Source organism: Dipodomys ordii, unplaced genomic scaffold (assembly GCF_000151885.1).
Source record: "Dipodomys ordii isolate 6190 unplaced genomic scaffold, Dord_2.0 Scaffold206, whole genome shotgun sequence".
Taxonomy (NCBI): Eukaryota; Metazoa; Chordata; class Mammalia; order Rodentia; family Heteromyidae; genus Dipodomys; species Dipodomys ordii.
This window is the reverse complement of record NW_012267422.1, coordinates 361,232-374,581: the sequence shown is the minus strand read 5'-3', so window position 1 is coordinate 374,581 and position 13,350 is coordinate 361,232. Positions and strand designations below refer to the sequence as shown.

Genomic DNA, 13,350 nt, shown 5'->3' with positions numbered 1-13,350 from the left:
TGTGGTCATTTGCTTTTTTTTTTCAGTGATAGATTCTAACAGACCTACCAGTAAAAATCTACGTATCAGTCATGAATTTCAACTAGTGAGTCTTTGTCTGGTCCCATGTCTTTAGAGAGAGTACTCATCTCTTTGTCCTTTTTACCTGTAGTGGTCTAATTCCCAGACACTACTACCGCTCCTGATTCTGAGGTAGTTCTGTGACCCCCACCCTTGTGTAAAGCAATGGGTTCCTCCTCCTTTACATTGTTTTAAAATTTTGCAAGGCTATTTCTCTCTTTAATTTTTATTTTAACTATCATTGTTTTATATTTGGAACATACGAATATTGATTTTATATTTATCTTGGCCAAAATTCTTTATAAAAGACAAAATGAGTTCCAGACTTGTGGACACAGGCCTGTCTAAGCAGAAGCCATAGGTACGAGGATCATGGTTTGAGTCCAGCTTAGCCAAATGAGCAGTAAAACACCATTCAAAAAATAACTAAAGCCCCAAAAAGGATGGGAATATGGTTTAAGTGGTAGAATACCTATCTAACAAATAGAAGACCGTAAGTTCAGCCCCCTGTAGTACAAAACAAAAAAACCCCACATAACAGGTTTTATTTTCTTTACAATTTTTTATATAAGATACCTTACTTATTAACTACTATTTAAAATTATCCTAAATGTTCTAGTTCTGGGTAAGATGAATAAGCATACTTCATGTCCCCATCGACTTCATTTATAATTCCAGGAAATGATGCATAAAGAAACGATTGAGAACTCAGAAGTATAAATAGTATTGAAGATGTAAGGATAGAATAACAGGATTTAAATCTATGAATATATGAATGTTTTCTGTTTCTGGGTTTGGGGGTTTTTGTTTCTTTCTTTTTGTTTTTTTGTAGGTTTTTTGTTTGTTTGGGGTTTTTTTTGGTCAGTTGTGGTGCTTGAAATCTGGGCCTGGGCACTGTCCCTGAGCTCTTCCGCTCAAGGCTAGCACTTTACCACTTAAGCCACAGCGCCACCTTCAGTTTTCTGGTTGTTAATTGGAGATAAGTCTCATGGACTTTCCTGCCCTGGCTGGCTTTATACTGTGATCCTCAGATCTCAGCCTCCTGAGTAACTAGGATTATAGGTGTAGGGCACTGGCACCCGGCTATTTTCTGTTTCAGTGACTGCAAATATATTATACAGTTGAATTATCATTTAGTTACTATTTCTCCTTTCTTTTTTTCTTTCTCTTTTCCCTCCTTCCTTCTTTCCTCCCTCTCTTCCTTCCTTCCTTCCTTCTTTCCTTCCTTTCTTTTCTTCTTTCTTTCTCTTTCCTTCCTTTTTCCTTATTTCTTTCTTTATTCTTTCCTTCTTCTCTCCCTCTCCCTCTTCCTTTCCTTTCTTTCCTTCCCTGCCTCCTATTCCATTTCTTCCTTCCTTTCCTTTTTGACAGTCTCACTGTATAACTGGCCTGGCTTCCAACTCACAATCCTTCTACCTCAGATTCCCAAGCACTGGGATTATGGGTGTATTCTACCACATCTAGCAAACCATTACTTTTTTCTGTCATGGGGCTTGAACTCAGGGCCTGGGTGCTGTCCCTGAGCTCTTTTGCTCAAGGCTAGAACTCTAACACTTTGAGCCACAGCATCACTTCCAGTTCTCTGGTGGTTAATTGGAGATAAGAGTCTCATGCACTTTTCTGCCTGGGCTGGCTTTGAACTGCAGTCCTCAGAGTTCAGCCTCCTGAGTAGCTAGGATTAGAGGTGTAAGCCACCAACACTTGGCCCATGACTTTTTTTAAATATACAACTTGTTTCCAGTATTTTTCTATGATAATCATATTATTATAATAAAGAATTTTCTAACAGATACCTTTTCAACCAAGTCCATATCCTTGTCTTATGCAATCCTAATCTCTAGTAAATCTCATTAGTTATCAGATTTATGCCATATCCCCATCCATGTGTTGCTGTGATGCTGCTATTGGAAGTCTCAATTTATTTCTTCTAGAAACAGAGCCAGAAATTTCTCTTAGAAAGTTTCCATCCATCATAACCTCAAGTTCACCTAATATCATATTTCTACCTAAATTTTGCATAATAATTTAGGTCCCAGGATATGCAGTTATTCCTGAAGTTTGGTACTAAATGTGTCTGAATTCTTAACTGAAAACTTAGACCACATTCAACTAAGTTCATATGCCTCTCATACTTCAACTCTGGCTACAGTTTTTAACTTATAGGATCCGTTCCTGTATTCACAGGATCCATTGAAAACTGATCCTAAACTAATATCAAAGCTCCAAAAGGACTCAGCTTCTAAAATGTACTTAATTTGCTACACAAATCAATGTTTTTTGTATTTACAAAACATAAAATATTTATCAGGTTCTCAAGCCCAGTATCTTGGTTGATAAGTACACAACCTCTTGAAACTAATGTGGGAAATTGGTGACGGACACATTCCAGAGCTAGTGGCTCCAATCCAGGAGGCTGTTTAAATATTCTTCAGAGGAAAAGTTCTGGCTGAAATTGAATTTTAGGCCATTTTGAGAGGGGTCGAATTCCACCTATAAGTAAGGCCCTTTGAGAGCTGGGCTTGGGCTGTCTGAATCACTTCAAGGGGAGGGGATTTAGTAGGGAAGTGTGTTCTAGGAAGAAGCTCTTAGAGCAAGCCAGGTTGGCTCATTCTCTACCTTATCGGTGTACTCAGCCTCAGTGGTGATTTGCAACTTTCCATATCCACATAATTACTCCATAAGCAAATGCACAAGGAAGAGAGGAGGAAGGACATATAAGGATCCTTCCCAGATTTGTTGGAACCCAATCTTGCTTCTAGATTCCTTGACTCCATGTTCATGGTCCTGGAACTTCACCAAATTATTTTTCTTTGATATGTCCACATACAATCTTTATGGAATTCCTGGACTACATTCTTCTCCTGGTGGCTTTTTACTTCTGTTTCAGAACATGTGTGGCTTATTGGTCATTATTTCTGAAGAAGTACCCAGATCAAGTAGGAATTGCATGCTGATTTGTTAGCCTGAACTCTTTTTCTTGCCATTTTACGCCATTTAGAGTGGAGTGTTTCTGTTTTGTTTTAAACTTTGATTTCTGAAAAACGTTTAGAGAGCGTAATTTTTTTCTTAGTTGTTTTAACCCTCAAGTCTAGTTGTGATTGTCGTAGAGCAAACATTAGAGAAATGGTCACTGTTTGAGTAAGTAAACATGCTTAAAAATAAAATTCAATTTATTGATTTCTATAAAATTTAATTTGTAAGCTTTAATCACTTAATATCATCCATAAGGGCAAAATTTAATTTACTTGAATATTAATCCAAAAATGATTTCTTAAAGGCAAAGCTGTACATAAGTATAACCACCAAAGTGTAAGAGTGCCATCTATTGGTGAAGATATTAACTAACTCTAGAAGACACTAAGCCTTGGAAAACAAACTTTCAGTAATGGGCCCCTTATGTTGATTGTGTAAAACATGAAAGAAAGGAACAAAATTGAGAAATGCAGTTTTAAAATTTTCTAGGATTAATAGAAGTTATGCTCTCCTAATAAAGTACATACAGTGTAGTAATATTTTTAAATGAGGAAGAAATGAAACATGGGATATCAAATATCACTTTTTTTGTCGGTTGTGGGACTTGAACTCGGGGCCTGGATGCTGTCCCTGAGTTCTTCAGTTCAAGGCAAGTGTTCTACTTCTTGAGCCACAGTGCCACTTCCAAATATCACATTTTATGTTCAGTATTATATGAAAGTTGATAACCAGTGCATTATGGGAAGAAAAACAAAAGATGATGTTCCTATTACTTCCTGTGTCCCAGGCCCTTTCCTTTCCCATTTCCCCTCCCCTCCTCCTTAGCCTTCCCTTTCCTTCCCTTTCCTCTTCCCCTCCCCTCTTTGGTGCCAGTACAGGGCTTGAATTCAGGGTCTGAAAAGCCTTGGATTTTACTGCTCAAGGCTAGAACTGTACCACTTAGCCACATCTCATTCCCACCTTTTTGGTTAATTGAAGATACGAGTGACACAGGCTTTTATTTTATTTTTATTTTTTTTTCAGTCATGGGCCTGAACTCTGGGCCTGGGTGCTGTCCCTCAGCTCTTCAGCTCAAGGCTAGTGCTCTACCACTTGAGCCACAGTGCCACCTTTGGCTTTTTCTGCTTATGTGGGGCTGAGGAATCAAACCCAGAGCTTCATGCATACAAGGCAAGCACTCTACCACTAAGCCACCTTCTCAGCCCCTGCATTTGTTTCTTAAGCAAGCATTTATTGTGTACTTTTCACTTATCATATAATGCTTGTTTTGCTTGAAGCTGTATGTTTGCTAACAAGGTCATACTTCAGTGTAGTTTCCCATTCAAAAATAAATTCTATCTTGGTTGGCGACTGAACTTTGCTCTGATTTTTGAAGTGGAGAAGTAAAGGCTAACCCCACACACAGCCTGTTCTGCACAGAGCTCTAAAACTCATAGGAACCTAGGATAAGGGCCCTTACTTCTGAGCTCTTGCTTCCTGTCCTGGGGTCCTGACTCTGGTGATAAGAAGTACTGAACTTGGGCAGAGAAGCCATGAGGGCAAAGGAGACCCAACAACCTGTAAAATGTGAAATCAGAAACAGAACAAAATCATTATTAAAAATGGGGCCAAATATTAAAGGCAGAACGCCTCTGTAGAGAGAAACTCTAGGTCAAATGGCCAATAGTCAGCCTAAACCTTTTCCATCCTTGCTAGAAAGCAAAAGACCATCTCTCCCCTCACTCAAGTTTACCAACCTGGCAGCTTTGCAGTTTACCACAAACTTTGCTGAAGCCACTGATGACCTTGAGGTTTATCACCAGCTATGCTGAGTGGCTGTATTAGTCAGCAGCTTAAAATAAAAATCATTTCTGTAAAATAGACTGCCCCCACTCGAGGTTGTATTTTGACTTCTGTAATCCAAGGATATATTTTGACTTTTTGTAATCAAGTATCAATAGTGCCAATAGCATCAATAGTATTTGGTCATGTTGACCAAGTCAAGATTATGTTTTGCCTATGCTCTTGGGACTCAAGGCTGTTTTGCTTCTGTAACCTTGCTTGCTTGCTTTGGTAAACATCACCTACATGAAACTCCTTCCTATAAAAATCCCTCATGAAAAGCGAATGGGGCTGTTCTCCAGCTTCCTGAGCTGGGGATAGCCACCACATGGCTTAATAAAAGGCTCCCAGCCAGTTTGACAGTGCTGGTCACTCCTTTTGCTGATCATGGGTTCGAGTCCCACCGGCTCCAGGAAGCTGGGATATTTCAAACCCACACCTGGGAGCTGGCTGGGAGAGTGTTGTGATTCTAATGAGCCCACTGCTGTTGTGCCCTGCCGCGGACCTGCTCTGTTGGGACAACGGAGGACACCTAGTGGAGGAACTGGAACAGGTGGAGAGATGGCAAACAGACAACTCACACACAAGAGGAGTGGATGCTGAGTGCGATTTAATGCAGAAGATAACAAGCTTTTATAGCAAAAGTCTCCATGAGAAAGGGCAAAAGGTTACACAATCTTGCTGCACCAGCTGGTCGCCTGATCTTGTTTTTTGGATGACGAACTATGACGACAGGCACTTGTTTTTAACTTTACCTCTCCTTTTAAGAAATACAATTGGGGGCTGGGAAGGTGGCTCAGTGGTAGAGCACTTGCCTTGCATGCCTGAAGCCCTGGGTTTGATTCCTCAGCACCACATAAGCAAAAAGAAAAAAGCCGGAAGTGGCGCTGTGGCTCAAGTGGCAGAGCGCTAGCCTTGAGCTGAGGGATAGTGCCCAGGCCCAGAGTTCAGGCCCCACGACCAGACCAAAAAAAAAAAAAAGATTTAAAAAAAAAAAAAAGAAATACAATTGGTTTTGATGTTTATCACCTATTAACCATTAACCAGAGCATATGGGCAAGGTGCTGAACAGAAAGGCATGAACTCTAGTACTTTATAGTTACTTTTGTTTAGTTTTGTACTTTATACGTTTTAAATCTTTTCTAAGCAATTGTGCTTCTTTGCCATTCTTTAGAGGGTCCCCAATTTGTGGCCAAAAATCATGATATTCAGTATACTTAGTTAAATCTGGCCATATATCAAATTTAAGCTCATAGTGTCTTTTCTGTAACCCTTTAACATAATCATTTACTCTTTTCTATAGAGGCCTTAACTGTCCCATAAGATCTTTCTGGTTCCTTCTTTAATAGTAAGCACCAAGGAGGCCTAGATCTAGCAAGTCTCTCAGTAAATGAAAGAGAGTAATAGGAAGTTCTTTCTCCTAAGTAGTTTTCCCAACGGTTGCCATCCTTATCATATACACCTGTTAAAGGCTATGGATCTGGGGGAAGTCTTTGGGGTCCTCTAGATAATGGAGGATACCACCATTTTCCTCTGATAAGCCATTGCCACCTTTCATCTACCAACCTTTTAGGAATCTTATTTAGCTTTTGGTCTAAATATCCCTCTACATCTTTTTTATCTACAGGATATCTATATGAATCTATTGTATATGCTTTAGGATTAAAGGAAAGTCTCCAATAGCCATACACTCTTTCTGTTCTAGCCGTGCCTACAGCTTCTTGTAAATCTCTTACAAACAATTCCTTTTGCTGAAGTGACATCATGAAACCCCCAATACTTTTATATTTACTTATGACTTGTCTACTAGCCTCCACAAGAGGGGCTTTCAGGGTAGCACTTAACTCTGGTGAGTCAGTCATATTCTCAAGACACTTATCTGATGTTGGAGTCCTCAACACTTTTAAGAAAGAGCCTTGAATAAGGGAACATTGAGCATGAGTAAGTACAATGAGCAGCAGGAACAGTAAAAGATTAATAGGAGCTCCTATACAGCGAAGAAAAGAAAAACAGCAACACATCTTTCCCAGGGGCTTGCCAGCCTTTTCCAGGAGGTAGGCCTCTTTGAAGCCCCATTCTCAGATCTGAAAGCAGGTTTCCCATGCTAAGCAGACTCCACCGGAGTAGGCGTGGCAGTGACCCCTTTTCTGCCATCCTGCAACCTCACCCCTCCCCTGCCAAGCAATTATGGAACAAGAAGCAACCTTAGAAGAATTTTTTAAAAACTCAACCAAGAAAGCTTGTGTACTGTATTTCTAAGGTGAGGGCATAAAGCAAAATAGAAAGATCACACATCAGTGTGTGAACTAGGCCTCTGAAGGAGTACATATACTCCATTGTAGAGTCACAAGAGATTTCATGCATTACTAATTGGACCTTTGTATTTATTGCTTTAAAAGAAGGCAGTTTTTCCTATGCTTTCCTCCCTGTTTTGGGACAAAAAGAAATGAGCAACTCCATTAACCTTACATCCCCGGATTCTGCCTCCCACATCAGTTTTCACTTCTGAAGTGACACCTTATTTAGCATCAAGATTTTAGGAAGACTAGCTGCAAATCCTTCACTCTGAAGGAAATATTCAGGTTTGGACCTGAGTCCTCTGGGTGGAAGTTCCACAAGGTGCCAATGTGGGGGAAGGGGAGCTAGGGGAAGGATGGGGCATGTATTTCCTGGTAACAGAGCCCCACTGCCTAATGTGAAAGTACTCAGGGTTTTGCCTTATACCACTCACATTTTGTCTCTCTTTGCTTATACCAGTACTTACACAAAACTCAGAAAATCTAGACTATAAAAATGTGTGAGGCTCCTTGTGAATCCTTGTGGGGAAAATAATTTGCCAGGGAATGAAAGTTTTTTTTTATAACAAATCCTGGTTTTCTCCAGAAGCTTGGTCTTAATTTGAAAGAAAACAGCCGATTTGGTAAAGTTCCTTAAATTCCTTTTTTCAGTTTTCAGTTCTAGAGATTTCCATTTCAAAGAAAATGGCACAAATCAAACACCTGTCCAATTCCTCTCTGCTCTTAGACAAACATCCCCCAGGTTAGGGGAAGCCAGAAGAAACTGGATGGTTTTCAGAAGTAGCTACCACCCGTGACAAGTTTTGGTCACTTTACTGCCTGTGGTTGTCCAGTGTCTAGTGGTAGAACATGAGAGGATCCAGAATCCCAGAAGCACCTGTACCTAGCCTCTCCTATCTCCTCTCCACCCTCTACATACTTGGCTCTGCAGAGTCACCATGTGCCAGCTACCTACACTTCTCCTGGGAGATAGTCCTGGTCTTCAGAAGATACCTAAAAGTGCTTGGTTCTGAAGGAGCTCTGCCTTTCAGAATAACTGTTCACCAGGAAGAGTCTCTCTCTCCTTGGTCCTCTTTCCCAGTCTCTTCTCATTTTGAGGTTAGGACACAAGAAGACGAAACCAATTCTTCAGGTTGTCTTGTTTATATTTGCCATCTTCCTGGTTGGGTCACCACTGAGACTTTATTAACCTGGTGCTTCATAATTTATATAGGTTTGGGGGTCATGGTCAAGTTGGAGTCAACTTTGGTAGTGTCCCTGGAATCCTCCATAGGCCACTAAATTACTTGATAAAGCTATAGTACTATAGTATTGGTACTAATTATTGTTGAACTTATTAGAAGAGGAATGAGTTTCACACTTTCTCATTCAGTTCTGACTCATCAGGTTCTATAAGAAATTCCGCTTTGTTTCTCTCCACACTTAGCTCAAGAAACATTTTACAACAGTAACCACTTCTTTGGGCTCTCAGGTAACCCCCAGGCACAAGTGGCATTTAGGCAAATGAAATCAAGAATAGCAAACTGGATTTTTAAATTTGATCAAGTTTTCATTAAGAGAAACGTCTCCACCTGGCATCAGCCACCATATTTGACAAATATTTATTTTCTAAATACTAATTTATTTCTTCATTCTAGGGGAGGGGGAGAGCTTCAGGACCTGTGGAGGCCAGTTGCTACCAGCTCAAGGGAGGTGTAATTCCATCACTGTGGAACTTCCTACCTGCTTCATATCTACCACTAGATCCAATACTGAAACATCTCAAGAATACCCATGGCCTCAGCTTCTAGTATCAAGAATGTGAAAGAGATAGTTACCTGACCCATTTGCATGAATCTGATGATTTGCCCAATGAGCATCAAATGTGGATGCAGTTTCTGCCAATCATGTATGATGGCCTTCTCCAAGGAACTAAGGCAAAAGCAATCAGGGTTTCAGATGTTCAACTATCCTGTGTTGTGCCTCATTTAATATGCAGATTCTTCAGAACAACAGAGAGCTGACAAATTTAATTAAAGTCATCAAAATGGATGAGAAGAGATGCTGTGTGAGGAACATGGAGAGACACTCCACCTATACTGTGAGAATGGAGGTCAGCTTATCTGTTGGCGCTGTGAACAGTCAGAGCAACCACCAAGGGCATGCCAATGTGCTTGTAGAAGGCATATACCAAGGATACAAGGTGAGTTGGCATGTCCAGGGTCTTGGCAAATACCTGCTTTCATAATTCTTGCAAGAGATCATGATGCCTAGCCTGAAGCCTAAGGTTATGAACGTGAAATACAACTTTCATCATAAGTAATGGCTGGTAGTAAAAATTAGGTTATGATGTGTTTTTGCTGACTCAAGACCATAGCGTTCATTTTGACAGGTAGTCAGACATTTTGCCCTTCTTTGCATGTCATGAGTAAGTTCTCCCTGCTCTATTATATGTTGTCCCCAAACCAAACATTTGAATTCCCAGATGCTGGAGACTCATACCTGTAATCCTAGCAACTCAGGAGACTGGGATCTGAGGATCATGGTTCAAAGCTGGCCAGGGCAGGAAAGTCCATATAAGTCTTATCTCCAATTAACCAACAAAAAGCCAGAGGTGAAGCAGTGGCCTCAAGTAGTAGAGCACCAGGCTTGAGCAAAAAAGCTAAGAGATAGACCTTGAGTTCAAGCACTAGTACTGGCACCAAGCGAAAAAAAAGAGAAATGATTTTGGGAAATAAATGACAGCTTGACTAGGACACTGGTTCTTTGTAATTGGTTTGTTGATGCTATTTTTCAAAATGTTTCAGGACTACCTTTCTTAATGAACTCTGTCTAATAATTTCAGCTGTCATTCTGGTCTTTCCTTTCTGATTTACCCAGAAGACCTATAGTAGTTGATGTGTGATTGATTAACCGTTGATTTATTATTATGTTAGGCTAACCACTTAACCAATTTTGTAAGATCTTCTTTTAGATGATTATCATATTGTATTGCAACTTTACCTCGGCATAGCTTTCGTCAATTATATGGCTCAGACACTGGGTTGGTGAAGACTAGAAAACCATTTCCACTCCCTACTAGGCCTCATTTTCTACAGTACAGACGATGTTACGTGATAAAGCATCACTTGTTCAGAGTTGCAGAGATCATCAATATGTTGTTAAACACACAACACTCTGCCTCTTAGCATGCTCCTTGGGAATTTTTTTTAAGAACTCGATAAGTGTTTATTGCAAATTTAATATATCTTGAAGTTCAGGGATTGCTATTAGGTGACAAAAAACTTAATTGCTTGAACTTATCCAATTTTTCATTCAGGAAAAACTAAAGAAAGCAATGGCTAACTTGAGTCAACTCCAAGAGGAATGTAGGAATCAAAAGATATTGCAAAAGACAATGCAAATAATTGACTGGAGGGTAAGAATCTGAACTCATAGATCTCAAGATATTTTCCATTCTGAAGTTTAGGCACAGAGAATGATTGGAACAAAGTACATGGATGGCTGTTTGTCAAAACGCCACACCAGATAGATGAAACCCCAGGTGGGATGGGGTTGGGGGACCATTGATCTTCTATGATGGTTCATGTCTGTGAGATTCCTTCACCAAACCCTTCAATCTTCCCAATAGTAATGGCTGGGGTTCTTCATAACTCATTTTGGAAAAGCAGAACTGTTATTTCCAATCCCTTAGCACTAGACTTACTGACCTTCACATTTTAAATGCATCAACCTAGTATGTCAGCATCAGCTTTCTTACCTGCATATATGTATATATATATATATATATATATATATATATATATATATATATATATATATATATATATATATACACCATAGTGCAGCATCTAACTCTCAGCCTTCTGGGATCCGAAACTAACCTTAGAGAGCACTCAGAAAGCATGAACAGGTTCAGGTTGATGCGGCCAGAAAAAGAAACCTAAGTAATTTACATGGAACCTCAATGTAGACCTATTCACTTGTAACTGCAAATTTTCAATCAGCCTCCAGATTGTTATTCCTCTGTGCAAACACATATGTAAGCCATTAGCTTATACTCAAAATCCATGGGTCAGTAAGCTGTTCTGCCTCTGACAGAGACCCTTTCTTTTATAGTGGATGTTGAACTCAAGAAGATACTTTTACTTTTCTCTCCTTCTTTCTGAGACATTGGGTAGAAGGCCTTGATTAAAACTTATGTGAAGGACTGAGAAGGTGGCTCAGTGCTAGAGTGCTTGCCTTGCATGCATGAGGCCCTGGGTTCGATTCCTCAGCACCACATAAACAGAAATAGCTGGAAATGGCCCTGTGGCTCAAGTGGTAAAACACTAGCCTTGAGCTGAATTGCTGAGGGACAGCATCCAGGCCCAGAGTTTAGGCCCCATGACCAACAAAAAACAAAAAACAAACATTATGTGAAGACCCATCAACTCAAGGGCTTAAAACTGCACTTGTCTCCTATAAGAAAATTTACTCATGGAAATTACAGTTCTATATCTTCCCAAGTGAACTCTCAGTCCAATAAGATACTTCATTTTTGGTCATCTTATACATAAAGAAGTTTGAGAGGACTCTCCTTTACCAAGAATCAAGAATTCTTTTATCATTATTGTTCTCCTGGTACCTATTAACAATGTTCTTTATCTATTACTTTAAGAAATCCCCTCAGACTCAGAAATACCTTCTCACATCTCAAATAGAAATTCTTTTAGTATGAGTGTGAGACATTGTATTCCTAGTAGTCTAGCCGGCCCTCAAACTCTCAATCCTCCTATCTCAGGTTTTCCAGTGCTTGGATTATAGGTATATGGTATTATGACAATATGAAAACTAGCTTTGATCATGATAATGGATAACATATTCAAACCTACCCTTAGTTTGGTGATTAAATCACCTATTATTCCAGGCCCAACTCCTTCCCAGATCTTGGCTGAAAAAGAAGAAAATCTATCAACTACAGAGAATGAGAGGCAATCTCCCTCACATATAAATGCCAGTAGGAAACTGGCACTTGGGAGATTCTTTCAGCTGAAGTAACTTACAAGAAAATTGTGTCACAGTGGCTGATCAGGCATATTGTCTTTGTGTGAGCTAAATTATATATAACACAAGATTTGCTTTTTATCGACTATAAATATAGAGATCAGAGGCATTAAGATGTTCACATTCAGCATCACTATGGGTATCTTCCATTGCATTAGCTTCTAAAATGACACTATCCCCATTAAACAATATCCTTTTCTCCCAGTACGTGAAATCCCTGTAACTGCCTTCTGTAATTATGAATTTAACTACTGCTAGTACCTACAGTATTTATTCCCTATTTTCTATCATTTTATTAGCAGATTGTTATTAAAGTTCATCCTTGTTGTAGCCTGAGTCAGACTTTCATTCTTTAAGGCAGAGAAATGTTTCATTCTCTATACCATATTTTGTTTTTCCATGCATATAAACATGGATATTTGGTTTGTTCCTGTACTTTCATCTGTAGTTTTGACTCTAGAGACAGAGAAACATAAAGAGACAAAAAAATCAAGTCTGACTTCAAGAATCTCCGGAGCTTTCTGCATGAGGAAGAAAAATCTTACATCTGGAAGCTGGAGAAAGAAGAAGAGCAGATGCTGAAGAGAATGAGGGACAGCAAGGCCAGTCTGGAGCAGAAGAACAGTGAACTCCAGAGCCATATCCTAGAGCTGGAGGAAAATGTCAAGGCTCAGTCCAGAATATGCTTCAGGTGAGGCTGTGGCCTTAAAGCAGACAAAGAAAGTATGTGTCACTGGCCTGGTGAGAGAATGGTAAGGAAGCATGGGAGGATTGTGAAGGCAAGCCTCCACCAAAATGGCACATTAGACTGGGGAAGTTCTTTTGGATGCTACATTAGTTTCATCAAGATAGCCTCTACTAGACTATACAATAATTTCTGTTCATTATGCAGATGTACAGTAGCCAGATGGAACCCTGGGCTAACTCCAGCCCCTGTTTTCCCCTTGACCCATGCACTCAGATTTCTTTTTTTGGGGGGGAGTCCGGTCGTGGGGCCTGAACTCTGGGCCTGGACACTCGCTGTCCCTCAGCTCTTCAGCTCAAGGCTAGCTCTACCACTTGAGCCACAGAGCTACTTCCGGCTTTTTTCTTTTTGCTTATGTGGTGCTGAGGAATCGAACCCAGGGCCTCATGCATGCAAGGCAAGCGCTCTACCACTGAGCCACCTTCCCAG

General features: G+C 40.0%; 1 pseudogene; it reads left to right on the top strand.

Annotated features, from left to right (window-relative positions):
- Window positions 1–8,981: 8,981 nt before the first annotated feature.
- The window catches only part of LOC106000002, a 6,766-nt pseudogene continuing 2,397 nt past the window's right edge, over window positions 8,982–13,350 (top strand).